The sequence below is a fragment of the Frieseomelitta varia genome, unplaced genomic scaffold (assembly GCF_011392965.1).
Source record: "Frieseomelitta varia isolate USP_RPSP 00005682 unplaced genomic scaffold, Fvar_1.2 scaffold_659, whole genome shotgun sequence".
NCBI classification, from domain to species: domain Eukaryota; kingdom Metazoa; phylum Arthropoda; class Insecta; order Hymenoptera; family Apidae; genus Frieseomelitta; species Frieseomelitta varia.
In genome coordinates this window covers 417231-432242 of record NW_025110433.1, presented here as the reverse complement: position 1 = coordinate 432242, position 15012 = coordinate 417231, and the positions used below count along the sequence as shown (strand labels likewise).

At 39.1% G+C, this 15012-nt stretch overlaps 1 protein-coding gene and 1 long non-coding RNA gene across 12 annotated transcripts in view; both read right to left on the bottom strand.

Annotated features, from left to right (window-relative positions):
* Positions 1–5015: 5015 nt before the first annotated feature.
* Positions 5016–12792, bottom strand: LOC122535000. Of its 2 annotated transcripts, XR_006308043.1 has the most exons (5): positions 11647–12792; positions 11289–11571; positions 7177–7452; positions 6184–7062; positions 5016–5526 (listed from the first exon to the last, which is right to left on the bottom strand). It is a non-coding gene; the product is annotated as an uncharacterized LOC122535000 (long non-coding RNA). The 2 variants fall into 2 exon arrangements; XR_006308042.1 differs by having other exon boundaries at positions 5016–7062.
* Positions 12793–13416: 624 nt separating this feature from the next.
* The window catches only part of LOC122534996 (homeotic protein antennapedia-like), a 158691-nt gene continuing 157095 nt past the window's right edge, over positions 13417–15012 (bottom strand). For all 10 annotated transcript variants that reach the window (XM_043666131.1, XM_043666132.1, XM_043666135.1 and 7 more), the window contains one exon: positions 13417–13785. The gene's annotated coding sequence lies outside the window, so the exon portion shown is untranslated. The remainder of the gene's footprint in view (positions 13786–15012) is intronic.

Here is a 15012-nt window from a genome sequence, read left to right as displayed (position 1 = left end):
TGAAGCGCAGCCCGCGATCAGGCGAGTTTGGGCCCTTGCTGTGAAGTCTCGTGTCGAGTCGAGTATCTTATCTGCTGGTTGAAAATTTCGTGGTTTTATGATTCTATCATGATTTATTGTTATTAGAACTGAAAGATTTTCAGGTGAATTAAGTAAGTTACGTGGGACATTTTAGTTTTAATTTAAATTAAGTTTGAATTTATTTCTTTAACTCAAAGTTGTTACTTATATAAAATATAAAACCATTTACAAAACGCTTCTGAATTACCACGTTGAATATGCTTCCTCATTTAAAGTACTTTATGTATTATACTAATATTTTTATGTTTGAAACATCGAGATTTGGAATTTTCCTTGTTTTTATATCTTTTATTATATAAACTGTTACAAAGTGATGACTGAAATATTTAACGAAGGCACAAACTTTAGTAGCTGCAAGATTTTTTAACCAAACAGATATAATGTGCAAAATTTTTTTTTCACTTATTGAAACCTATTAGCTGACGTAGTTGACAAATTTATCTAGATGCTGGAAATCTGTCCCAAAGGAGCAGACGCTCATCTAACATTTTAGATTGTCAAATAAAAAATATATCAAACAACGTATACATATATCTCGAAGCAGTTCACATATAATTATGTAATTACATCACATACGTGAAATATTTTCTACGACAGGATTGAGTTATAATTTAACGGCCGCTCGGAACCATTTATGCAGTCATTAAGGCATCATTAATCTTGCTCTCGGTTATGTGCGACAACGGAGTCATTGTTGGAACAGGTGCTATTTCCGAAGAGGTTTGGATCATTAATCGAATGAATGAAATCTGTTCCCCGCGGAATAAAAGAATCGACGCCAGAAATCACAACAGAGAGACAGAAAAGGACCGTGACGCTTTTGGCGACGGCAATTAGCCGAAATTGTACCTGAGCGTGAGATCTTGTCAAATTTCAACGAAGAAGAATTTGAAAACAATTGGTAGCTTCTGCTTTGATGCAAGATAAAACAACAGTTGCGTCTTTAGCGGTAGGTAGTGTGGTAATTGGAAATTGAACGAGAATACAATTAATCTAATTTACAAGAGTATAAAAGAAATCTAATTTGTCAAACATATATAATATAATATTGTATAAATTTTACATCCTAACCCTGTTACATCTTAGAAAGAAGTTTTTAGAAGAAATAAAATATGTCAATAAGGATATCTCCATTCTACCTTTTGAATTTAAGAAATTTTTTAACGACAGAAAAATATGACTGGGTCGAAAATTATTATGCAAACAACATAGTTTTTGATGTAAGGAAATCGTTACAGCACTAACATTTATTTTTTTTTTTTTTATTGAAAGTTGTTTTGTAAATATTTAATACTAAAAATATAGCAAATCTTAAGTGTAAAAGCATAAGTTATTTTCTAAATAATTTATTACGTTTTTATCACACTGTCAAAATGTTGAAACCGTGCAAGCTTTCACTGAATAAATTCACTGAAAAATCACTGAACAAATTCAACGAACGTCTCCTGGATGCTACGTTTCTAGATTATTTGAGCTAAACAAAGAAACATTGACCTAGCTCAATAGCTCCACGAAACAGCTACGAGCAATCATCCATCTTTTTCGCCTCAATCATGTCCTCTTTTGAATGATTCGAATCCCCAAACATAATAGAGCCGAGAGCATTGTTCGCGGATTCCGTTGAAATAAAAGGAACGACCGGTCGACGAAGAAGAAACATCGAAAATATTCGGTCGAGGAACGTAAACGGCTGCCATTTGTCAGCCAGACGACTCAATGTCTCATGGGCGTCTCAGCGTTGCTTGTTCCATCGCACTTGGCCCGAAGAATCCACAGATGCACGATAAACCGAATCAGAAGGCAAATAAAAGTGCTTTGCGAGACGCCGATCGGCATGAACGGATGAACGAAATCAACGTTGCCAACGAAACAACCGTAAAATATGCGTTTTAAGAGACACGATAAGTCTCAATAACTCGAATCTCAAAGGAAGGAAAAGAGACCTTCGAATTATGGTAGGATTTATGGAAAATTCGTCTTTGCACGGCGTTTAATTTCTTCGACTTGTAAAGAATCATAAATCTTTTATTCGAGTTTCCAATTGGAAGTAATCTTCTTTTTTCAATAACTCTCTCAGAAAAATTTGCAAAGGAAATTATTGTTATAGTTTGGAGAAGAGAGAGAGAGAGACTTTTTTAACTTGTTTCTTCAATATTTTACAGCAATCTGTCCTTGCGATCAAGACGATTAGAGTGATTAACTTACGTGAAAAAATAAATCCGTGTATAATATTTGAAGAAGGTGAATTTAAGAGTAAATATGTATGTTTGATAGGACTAATCATCATTTGGAAAATAATGTTACACAAATAGTAAAATGGTAAATAGAAATAGCAAAGATTAATAACAGAGTTCTAACCGAGTTCGTTAAACGTATATTCTATAATTTTTTTTAATGATAGTATGATTGAAACATCGCGCTGGCAATTTCGAGTGTTCCGATGCGGAAAACGATAAGATTGCGATCGACGGGGCTAGATTTGGCTTATTATAGTGTTCCCGACATAACTAGATAGATCTCGAATTGCAAATTGTAATTAATAGTAATAGCAAATTATACGTTAGATACGACGACGTGTAATATGTAATTTCGCGGAATATGAACGGTTCTTGTAATCGTTCGAGATGTAAAGGTCAATGGATAATGATGCAGCGAGTTAATAAATAAGATGGCTAATAAGCACCGGCAACATCTACTGAAAAAAGCCAAAGGTGTATCATAATTGTATTATAATTTCATTTCTATAACGTTTCGGTGATTTGTAAAGACGTCCTTGAGACATTAATTTCTCTCCTGGCGCGTTAATATACAATTAAATTAGTATAAAAATCGAAATTCCTACGTGTAAAAGGTGTAACAGCTTTTAACAAATAAAATGGTTATTAAGTATACTGGCAGTGTCTAGCTAGGTACTAAAAGCTAAGAGTGTTTCGTGATTGTATTACAATTTCATTTCTATAACGTACGCACGTTCTCAGGATTTATGCAACAAATTCTTATAAAAATCGAAACCAGATTTTGTTAAAATACAAATATTAAATTATTACACGACTCGATGTGAGAATTTTGGCGATAGTTCGACGTGATATCGAGAGAAGTAGGCAAAAATGTAATACGCGTAATAAGTCACTACACGGTAAAAAGAGAAAAGAAAAAAAAAGAAAAAGCCGCGCACCTGCGTTGAAATTTATGCGTCGCGTACAAGTCGCGCGTATCGTTTCGTGTAACAAATTACATGCATACTTGATGGAATGAGATATTTATTCGAGATGGCCGGAACCATAACGGACAGAGCGAGCCACATTTTCACACAATACACTGTTTGCTTCATTTCATCTAATAATTAACACCAGCCTAATAACTAATGCCACTTTAGGCTTTAGGCTTTAACAACCAGGCGAATTAATTTAAACGAACGCTTAAGCTTCTCGCGCCGTATCATCCATCGTAGCTTCAATTTACCTGTAGATATTCAATCTGCATGAGATTGAGCCGACTGATCTCGAAATTTCGCGCCGCCGAATGCCGTTTCTCGCTTATTCGCGTATTCGCGCCTCGAAACGAAATCGCGTGCGCTAACTATGGATTCCTAGCCGCGAATCCACTTAATTTCCTTCGTAATAACAATTTAAATATGATATTAAAGATAACATAAGCTGAACATAGAACTCACAATTTCTAAAAAAAGATTCCTGAGGTACAGAGCATTCCTTTTAAAATTTATCGAATGCCCAAAGTAGAGATGTATCTACTTAAATTTTTAACTAGTTAATTGCAGCCACGAAGCTAAAATTTAATAAAGACAAACCAACTTTCTGCCAATGTCTGTTTCAATCATTGCAAATTCATTTCCAAGAGAAGTGAAGCAATTCGTAAATAAAATCTTCAATTCTATCGTCAACAAATAATTCAATCTTCAAATAAACTACTTCTAAATAAAGACGAATCAGCTTTCACGCTGTTTGTTCTAATCGTTGCAAACTGTAATGTAATTTATTTCCAAGAAAAACGGGGCGTTTCATGAATAAAATCTCGGAATAATGATTAATATCTAAATTTCCAAATAAATCTCTAAACAAGTAAAAATTTCGGAAGAATCTAAGAAATTGCCAGACCGAACTACAGAACTAGAGAAACGACAAACGAGAGCGAACTACAGAAATTATAAATTTTATTCTTATCTACTTTACATAGATTATAAATCTTATTCCTGCACATACTTTGATACATCTCTAGTTCGAGAATCCATAGAGAACACTTGACTTGATATGAAGACTCAATCTATTTAACAATCCCATTCGGCAAATTACTCGCACGTTTCTTTTTTTCGTTTCGCCGTTATGCGACACGCATTTCACGAACCTTTCGAGAACGGAATAGCGGAACGTTCGCAGGTCTGTTTTCCGGAGCAAGGAGAACCGGCATTGTTCCAGTACCAAAGTACACACGTGTCGTGGTGTGCTTTCCTTCGAAACTGGAGCAATTTATGGCCACCAAAATCCGTCGCAATATTCGACCCACGACGTTCCCAACATCTGGCTTTTTTCTTGCCGACCTGGCTACTACGATGCCAAGCGTCTTTGTGAACAGAAGTTTCGAGTATGCTCAACGAGAAAATGAAAATTTATGTCTAGCTATTGAGAACAATTACTGACTTTCCGTTGTAAACACGTTGCAAGCGGACAAAACAGAATTGGAGCCACATTTTACTTATGCCTGACTGGAAGTACGGTACTTGAGGAAAATCAGAACCATTCGATTGTTCTGAAGATTTCTGTTACCATATATTCTAGTGCAACTCTACTTTCTGTAGAATAATATCGTAGAATGGAAACATAGAAATATATTTTCTATGGAAGGAAAAGAATTCTAGAATGAACATTTGGTACATCAAAAGTATGAAGATCTTTATCAAGATCTTGGATCGTCTTGTTCTTTTGTATTCTGTTTCTTTTCTTACTTTTTATTACGCAATAATTAGACTACCGATTTTTGGCTATTTATAGGAGATTTTAAAGTTATATGAAAATCAAATATATATCTCCAAGTACTTTCCATGGATCCAAACCCAAATTTTGGAAATATCCAAAGTTCTATAATTTTAATTCGTAAAATAATATTCAAACGTGATTCTACATCTTTTAATTATATTTCCAAAAATAATCGCGATCCAATAACAATCCAATAAAATTCAGTTAAGTCCATGGAACTCACTTTTCCGTCGCTACGTTCACAAATCGGCTTCCAGGTCGGAAACGGACCGTGTCGATTGACACAAAGAGAACAAAGGCATGAAAATTGCGTGGCACGCAGAAAGTACTCACCGATTTCGCCGACAATGACTCGAACAAGGCGAAAAGACCAATCGCGTGACGACAAGCTGCTTCCTCGTCCGTCGTGAGATGCAAACTGACTGCTTGATCGCACCATGGCCGTGTTTCTAAGCTAATTCACAAAATCTTTTGCTCGAACAATTTCTCGAACACGATCAAAGAATATTTTGGAATATATTGAGGGGACAATGAAATACATAATACGTTTTAGAAAAGAAAATTGTCTTAAGATCGAGCGATGAACAATTTGGGTAATATTTTTATGTGCATGAAGAGTTGTGATTATTAAAAAGCTGTGAATTATAGAAAAACTAAGGAATTTTGAGCCACGATAAAATTTCTGGATTTGATTAGATTTATCGTATCTAATTTATATGAAAGTTGTGAGATTTTTAACATCTATTATTTGGAGTAGAGATAATGAACCATATTGATAAAAATTTCGGAATTACTGATTCAATGACTAAATAAAAGAGAAAATATCTACATTGTTTAGAATAATCGCAAAAGCATCAGAAGTATTTCTGATGCTTATAATTGATTTGTTGAATAAAAGAAACGATGATTCGATTTATACGATCTATGTTATTAATCATCACCAAAGATTTTACTCAGATTTATGCCCAAATTGAATTATGCTCGTCTTAACGATTCGTCTCAAATTTTTTAAAAATCGCATTACTACGTCCCAAAATATTATGCTACTCAAGATATAATAAAAATTTGCATTATCCGAAAGCTGGCAATTATTAGGATGAAACAATCTTACCTTAGCAGATCCAACGTGTCCAAAGCACCATGGGCGCTGCTCCCAGATACCGCGATTCCAAGGTGCCGTTTCGATCGGCGAAAAATCGTCCGATCTCGTGTCTTCGAATCGCCGAAAAAAAAGAGAGGGTTCTATCGAGGGGAGTCGCGAGTCGGGGGACATGCTCGCGAGATAAGGGATCAAACCGAAGGCACGGAAAACGTTTCGTTAAAGCGTTGTAAAAAAATCGATCGGTCGTATTCACGGTTCGGTCGAGAAGGTGGCAGCACCTCACCACGCGATCTCCCGTGGCGGCGGGGGCATGCATCGATGGCCGCGTTTTTGTTGTTTTATCATTCCTTTTTTTCTACTCTCTTTCTGTTTCTCTCTTCCTCTCTCTCTCTCTCTCTCTCTCTTGTTCTCTCTTTCTCCAGCTTTCTCATTCACTCTCTCTCACACACGCTCTCTCTCTCTCTCTCGTTCGTCCCTCTATTCTCTCGTAGTTGGCAGATTAGGCTAATGCGATGGACCAGATGAGATATGGGCCAGCGAATCGGAGTACAGTGCCGGCACAGCAGGGGCGTGACTGTACCCTGGAAACGGCTGTGCCCCGGGCCACAGTCACGACGTGAACTAAGTGCTGGGTGGAGCCCCGTCTAGGCACTACCTACTCGATGGAACCATCATCCTCTCCCTCGAATGTCACGGGGCAACCTAATGGCTGCCAGCCACCTCGAAAACGGCGCCAGTTTTGAAATGGTCAACTTCGCTACAAGCTTCGCGGCCTTCCGTCATTTTGGCGAACCTCCCGCTTGGTACGGGCCGTTGTTGCTTCTCGGCTGTAGCCCTTGTTTCACGACGTGGCACATGACAGTCTAGATAGTGTAGCATGTGAGCATCCTTTGGAAGAATTTTAAAAAATAATCATTATCCGAATATGTTGAAGTTGATTGAAAAATTGTGACATAATAGTGTAAAGAGTAGTTTGATAATATTCGTTGTAGAATCACTAACCTAAGGTGGGCCTCCTACTGTGCATAGTGAACGTGCAGTTGCATAAGTATAATCGTATAGGGAATACAATAATGGTTGTAAATTACTCCCGAATAATTTCACTTATCAAGTCCTATGTAGATGTCCTCAATATGGTCATCGGTATTTGATAAAAGCCACTGGAGCTACTATATCCTTCTGCAGGAACCACACCCTCCATGAGCTTCCATTATATCACTTTCATTAGTTCCATAGTTTCAAAAATATAACACGCATCTTCATTCTGGACTGCATCACCTGAAACAGTTATAATACTTGTCATATGCTTAAAATTTTTTTATAAAATCTAGAAATTAATCAACAATTTCTAATTCTGGTTTGCTAAAGTATCAATCATAATGTATCTTTTGAATTCAAATCCTCCAAAAAGACCAAACTGGAACAAATATCTCGATTCATTCAAATAATCTCAAATAATCTTGAAAAACGAAAACAGAGCGAAAACGGTAAGCGAAAGTGGAGAAATCAAAAGAAAAAACGACGGAAGAAAGGAAAAACCATTGCTAGTACAAGCACTTTTCAGTCGATCAGGCTTCGCCGGATATTTTTTCACGTCCGTTTGCCCGTTTCAATCCCCTGTTCGAAGCCGCTGCTCATCCATCTGCCTACCGATATTCGTCCGGGGCCATATCTCCCAGCCACTTTTCAATTTCGTCCGACGAATTTCCAGTCGCTCCTCCACATCCCTCTCTCTGCCTACAACTAGCGCGCGTCTCTCAATCTACATGTCCAATTCTCCAGAGCATAAATCCGAGGAAGTTTTTATTATTTAACGTTCGTTTCTTTTTGCTCCAGGATAGCCATAGCAGTTTCGTCAAACGTTGACAACGTTGGCCAAGGAGAGAGAAAGGGGGTCGAAAGCTCGATGAAACGAAATTTCCAGCCTGTGACCATTCACCAACACCCTCTCCCCTCATGGGTATACTCCGCACACGCCAGCGTCATTGGAAAATACAGGCTAATTGCGAGAATGTTTTGTTGGCCTGTCGGAACTCGGGACCATCTCCCCTTACAAGGTTTTGCATTTAGCCTTTCCGTATCGACGACACGTACAGCACGAAACTCCGCAGAACTGGCTGGGAGAACCTACTACCCCCGTCGACCGTGGCTAACTTTGTTTTAACGGGCTAATAGACGACCCTGTATACGGTGAAAGTTGCTTTTTCACGCAGCCTCGGTCTTGGCTGACGACGCCAGGGGAACAGTGATTTGATCGCTATCGCAATTCGCGAAGAAAAACTAGGCGACCAGGCGACTGATTCAGCGAGGTGTTTAAAATTTTTGATAATCTTATACTTGAAAAAATGCAGAAATACTTAAAACGACGAACAATTAATTTCCTTGAAGGATCCAAATATTACTACCCGGTAAAAATAATTCTAAAGTACTCTAAAAGTACTTTTATTCTTCATTATCTCCTATTAAGTATTCTACTCCAATTTTTTCCATAGCAACACTACTCCCATTGTGTCAAACTTAACTGTTAGGAAAACCTCTACATTAAAAAATTGTAGGTACCGCCAGTAAAACAGATCGACATAAAAAGAAATGGGCTCAGCAGCAAGGTGGAAGCTGATCGACAAAAAACATAGAACAAACAGGAGCTTCATTGAATCGTCGAAATATAATTCTCGCGGCATATGTAGCAGGCTGCTGGACGCGCGCGCCGATTGATTCGTTAATTAAGTCGTGGAAATACTTTTGCACGCATGCGACAGGACGTATTAATCGTCGAACGCCGGAGGTCATATATTGTTTGTGACGCTTTAGACGCGAACATTGATTGCGAGAGAGACGCCGGCGTCGGTCGGCGGTTTGCAGAGGAGAGACGCTGCTCGGGGGAGCACCGCCGTGTCCCGGGGTAGGAAAGGAAGGAGAGGGAGCGGCGATATTATTGATTTATGTCCCGTTCTACGTTATGTATTCTAGCTCCTCCACACCGGTGCCGAATGATCCAACTCAAGTGCCACACTTCTCCTCACACTCGGCCTTCGACTTTGAATATTTCCACGTATAACGCTTATCTCCTTTTCCTCGTGAACTACGATTTTCACCCTAATGGCATCTTTACTTTGGCCTATAGTTATTTAAAATCCTAATTCTACTAGGAAGATATCACAAACATAATTAATACTTAATAGACGCAATTAATATTTATAGTGTGATTGAATAAAAGTAGAATTCTTTTAAATCAACGTTAAAGAATGGAAGACAAAAGAAATCCTGAATGGGTAAAAAGCTTTCTAAAGAAGAAACTATATATAGACCTATGATATATCGGAGTAGAATGTATATGCTACTCCAACAATTGAATTCTGAAATTCCGATTTTTTTTTCTTTTTTTTTTTAACAGAAGAAAACAAAATCCTTTAAAAGCTATTATAATTATCAATTTAAACTTCACCAATAAAAGTGGAACTAAAACTCCAGAATTTAATCAATTCAATATTTGATCTTACGAGTGCTCTTCCAGATTTAACTCGTTATTTATATTTATGCGATGAAGCTCCTATGACCATAGCTAATTGTATTAAGTAAGAAAAAAAAAAAATAAAAAGATACCTAACTACTAATTTAAAATATCACGTAAACACACAAAACAGTGAAATTCGATGTACAACCCTCGCGTTTACTCAATCCAGCAGTCTATCATGATAATTCAAGTTGCCAGAATCGATATAAGCAACCGTGAATCCGCGACAACGTGTCCCGATTAGACGACAAAGGTCCACTGTACGGCAGCGAGTGAATCGCAAACGATCATCGTCACTACGAACGTCACGAAAGCGGCAATCACAATCCCTCGAACGAGAGAGCCGACCAACAGGGTTATCAATTATCTTCGACGCGAATTACCGTTACGGGGAATACTACGCGTGTGGGAGTAACGGTGGAAGTTGTGCGTGCCGGAAGTTAAGATTGCGCTTGGCTGGGGGCATACATGAAGATAGGAATAAGAAGGGTAGTAAACAGAGAGCGAGACAGAGAAACGAAGGAAGAAAGGCAGAGAGAGAAAGAGAAAGAGAGAGAGAGAGAGAGAGAGAGAGAGAGAGAGAGAGAGAGAGAGAGAGTAAAAGGAAGAGAGAGATCTGTGAACGGGAAGCGCCGAAAATTGATGCATTCCCTATGCAAAACAGCAGAAGCACGGCGCTAGTAGTAGCTGGACAGCACGCAACCGAGAATCCTCTACAGTCTCTCTCTATAGTGTGCTCTCTCCTCGTCCATCTTTCTCGCCGCTCGTCCGTCTCGCCTTCTACCACCATCAGCGGCTCCGTCACCTACGTCCTGAACAGAATCGAGAGCGGTATAGGAGCAATTAACACTCTATTAACACTAACGACGCTCATACATAACAACGGTGCCGCAGGGATTGAATTTATGGTCTGTTAATGGGGGTTACTTTATGCGTTATGCAGTCGTACGCGCGTCACGACGCCTGGACGACCTTGCGTAAATTTCGCGACGCCCGCCGCGCGCCGATTTCTTCCTGTGAGAGGGTTGGACACGTGGTACGCGTCGCGCCGATTTGTAAATCAGAGCCGTTTGCTCGGGATTTTCGTTTTATAACGGTAATTTTATCCTAATAAACGAGATGCTTGACACATCGATGTCTAAATGTCTGATGTATCGGCGGAAATACTGTCGAAACCAGGGTAAAATAAATAAGAAGTAACTTTTGAGATATTAATTTTCATTAGCGACTGGCAAGTTCTGTTAGAATTTATCACAGTAATATCATTGGTTAATAATGTAACAGCTGAAAATCACACAACGCTGCAATTATGTCACCGATCAGTATTAATGTACAAATAATAACAACTACCGATCAAGTACAAGTTACACGACGATTAAAATATCAATTGATTCATCAAATTAATCAATTCATCCTCCCCGATTCTCAAACCGTCGATGACTCCAAAATCCAGTATAATCGTCAGCCAAGCAATTTCCATTCCCGAGTGGTGTCTGATTCGGCGGTAGGAGGCTCGGGAAAGGGTGAAAGAGGAAACAGGTGTACGCGTAATCTCTCTCCAGGCGAAATGCGAGTAAACAAGAAAGTTAGAGAGGCTCACCGTTCGTCGAGTGCGGCGGAGTCGAGTGCCAAAGTTCATCGTGAGATCCTGCCCTCCTCACGGCTAAAGGAGACGCGGCAAGGCCGGTAAAGTGATAAAGCGGCCATAAATTCTGACCGCCATCCTCCCGCCAAGCCCCTCTATCTTGCCAGCTCTCTACTCGACTGCCTTCACGCTTCTTCCCTTCCTTGTTCGTCTGTCTGTCTGTCCCTTTCCTTTCCGTCTTCTTTCCTCTTCTTCTTCATCTCCATCTTCCTCATTCTACATTGCAACCTGGATGCACCTGCAACAACGGAATTGGCAAAGGTCAGCGCGCGCGTTTCCTACTCTTGAATTACGGACGCTCTTTAATACTCACTCGATGACGATTCCGCTTCGTGTCCCCGATAATCTCGAGGCGTTCAAGATGAGTTCTCAGCAGGTGAAAGTGGGAGTTATTGAACTGAATTTACTTTGGCATTTATTGTTTCTGGTTTTATGTAGTAAGTGTACTTTTATGTATTAATCCTTTTTATTGTTTTCTGTTTTTTTTTTTTTTTTTTCTTTTGAAAGATAGAATCAGATGAATAAATACTTACCTTTTTTAAAATATATTTTTCATACCAAGTGGACGTGGTCATTTTGCAAACTGATCTGAATAGTCTAATGATCTAACAGCGAATTGATATGAACAGTTCTGCTGACAGAACATCCTTGACCATAAATAATGTCAAAGGAGGACGATCCGTCAATTGAGCTGACAGGCATCCCAGTCCATGCTTCATCTTCACCCACTTCTCGGTTATACTTGTGATTCCATTAAGAGCGATTTATATTCAAGAACGACTGCATCGAGAGACTTCGACTTCGAAATAAGAGTAGTGGAAGTCAATTATTTCTTCTCCATTAACCATTAAATTAAACGTCAGTTCCAATTCCAGAAGCGGACCAAAGCGATCTTGCTCCGAAAATTCTATCAGTGCGTTGAACGAAAAAACCATGAAGGAATGGTAGCGCTGAAATAGGAAGGGGGAAATTAGGTCAGGCAAAGACACATGGAATGTCCACGTGGACAGAAAGGGAATGGAGACATGTCGGACGACGTGTAGAAAAAATCCGCGGGCTGCTGTTGCAGCTGCAGTCGGGCGAAACGTCGAAATCCAATATCGCGGTGTTCCAGACGTACCGGGCCGCCTAGAAGCTAGGCACACGGTATGTTCGTTGCAGCGCAGGGGCGAACAGACAGAAATCCCAATAAATCATCCCGTCACGAGCCGTGAGCCAAGGCGGAGCCTCTTGCCTCGTATTAGCCAATAATAATCCTCTCCGAGGTGGAGGCCATCTTGGATTATACAATGGTTCCTTCCGCCACAATTCGTATAAATGCAACCTTCGGGTTACCGGGCAACCTTTTCGAAGGGTCCCAGTGGCGTAACTGGCGGACCGCCGATATTTTCGTTCGACCGTGAAGCAAGTCCGCCCGAACGACCCGAATTCGAGCGTCGTTCCTTCAACACTTTGCAAAATACGTCACGTGCCACGAATTAGAGCACCGTATGGTCATCGATCATCCGAGTTCGAGACAATCTTCCAGTGATGATTATTCGATCGTTCTGATCTCAATTTAATTTCAACGACGATCGTTACGACATGAACAGATAACATGAAACTGTTGAAGCTGTTTCTTTATGTCTTGTCGCGATTCGGAGTATCGTTTAAGTTAGATGAGATATATGACTGAAGAATTTAATGATGTCTCATGATGATTACGAAGGCATTATAAAATGGCAGATGGTAATTACAGTTATTTGTCTGGAAGGATATTCCGAGATACAATGTCTCGTGAAGATAGTCTCGAACTTCAAAGTCAGTAGCGTAATTACATGTGTTGCTGACGTTAAAACAAGCGAATCGATTAAGATTAATTTACCAATCGGTTTATTAACGTGAATGAAGGAACGGCACACGTACGAAAGTATGATCAATCTCGCGAAGCGGAGTCGAACGAGCCCAACGTGAACGAGCTCCACGTGACTGCTTTCAACCGCTATTCGATCGATAAACTTTGGTCGAACGTGGAAACGAAAGTTGAAGGAGAGAAATGCATGCATCAATGTTGATCCGAAAACGAGCTTCACACTTTGTTCGATTTTCATATTCAACCACAATTTATTTCTCGTTTTCAAACACAGCTATTATAATTAATATAATTATTATTAATATGGACAGACTCTTATATAATATAATACAATACGGTTTAGACTTGTCGACATGATAGCGTATAATACTATTATCGTTTCCCATCGTCATCGTCATCGTCATCGTCATTATTCATTCGCGTGCATATCGTTCGTCATCGCAATTGTATCGTCATTATCGTAATCGTCATCACCACCATCGCCATCATCATCGTTATCATCGTCATCATCGCCATCATCGTCATAAACAACATCGTTCGCTGACATACTTTTTTCTCTTTCTTTCTCCTGTGTACATTTAGTTTACATAATGCGGGACACTACAAAATAATTATATACGTTTATTATAATTCGTAATACTATTATATTTATATTTATATTCCATATTTATATTTAAATATATATATAATTTATATATATATATATATATAGATTTATTTTATTTATATCATCTTTTCCACTTATACTTCGGTAAAGTGGCGTTGCCTACATATTTTTCGGTTTGTAGGCACACCCCTATCTAAATGTGTTTCTCTCTCTTTTTTTTTTTTTTCTTCCGCATCGCGCGTAACCGTTTCGAACGAATGTGTTGTACCCGGTCTTTTTTGTGTGTTGGGCGTGTACTGCTGCATATGTGTGCACATGCGTCCGTGCGCGGCTGTTATATGTGTAACATGTGTAATATGTTTCTGTATAATATAACATGTACATGAATGTTCCACCGGTTCGGTCGGAGCAATGTGTCTACGTAACACTGATGACTCGAGTGTGCAGCCAATGTAGTATCAAAAAAAAAAAAAAAAATTTACATAATTCTGGTGCCACGATATCTTAAGCACCATTCACAAAGTAGCATTACTATTGACTGCTTGCACTTGCTTGGATGAATCTGTAAATATAGGTATCTTTAAGTACAGATAATATCTATAAATACAGATAATATACAGATTTCTACGGGTATAGAATAGGTATCTACAAAGCGCGATGTTCATCTTTTTTGGAAATTTTATTAAACATAAGATAAGGGGGCTACACACTGGAGCGATCACAAGTACAGCTGGGGACGACAACGTGGCGGCTCTTAATAATATTGTCATCCTTTTACTCTATTTTCCTCGTCACGGTTACAGACAATTGGACCATCGATGCTGGTCGAATCGTCCATACGCCATGCTGTTTCTCACATATCGTTACAGTACCGTATCAATAAATAGTAATTAATTAGTTCTCTGCTACCATTACTTTGTAATCTTTTTAGTCTATTCAACAGGTACCTACTTTACCTACGCGGTATCGTATACAGTGGTCGCGACTCGCGATTCAATGCCACGACGTCAGACGTCGCCTCTCACATTGCCCCGCCGATAAAAAAAACTTCGTCGATGCGCCCGCTTCGTTCGCATGGAATTATATACAATGCTTCTCTTATAACTGTGCGGCCCGTGACATAGGACTTCGCCGCATTTCAAAGAAAATCAGAGCCCCCCCGATAAGTACTTTTGTTTTTTTTTTTTTTTTTTTTTTACTTTTTCTCTCTTCCTCGATAG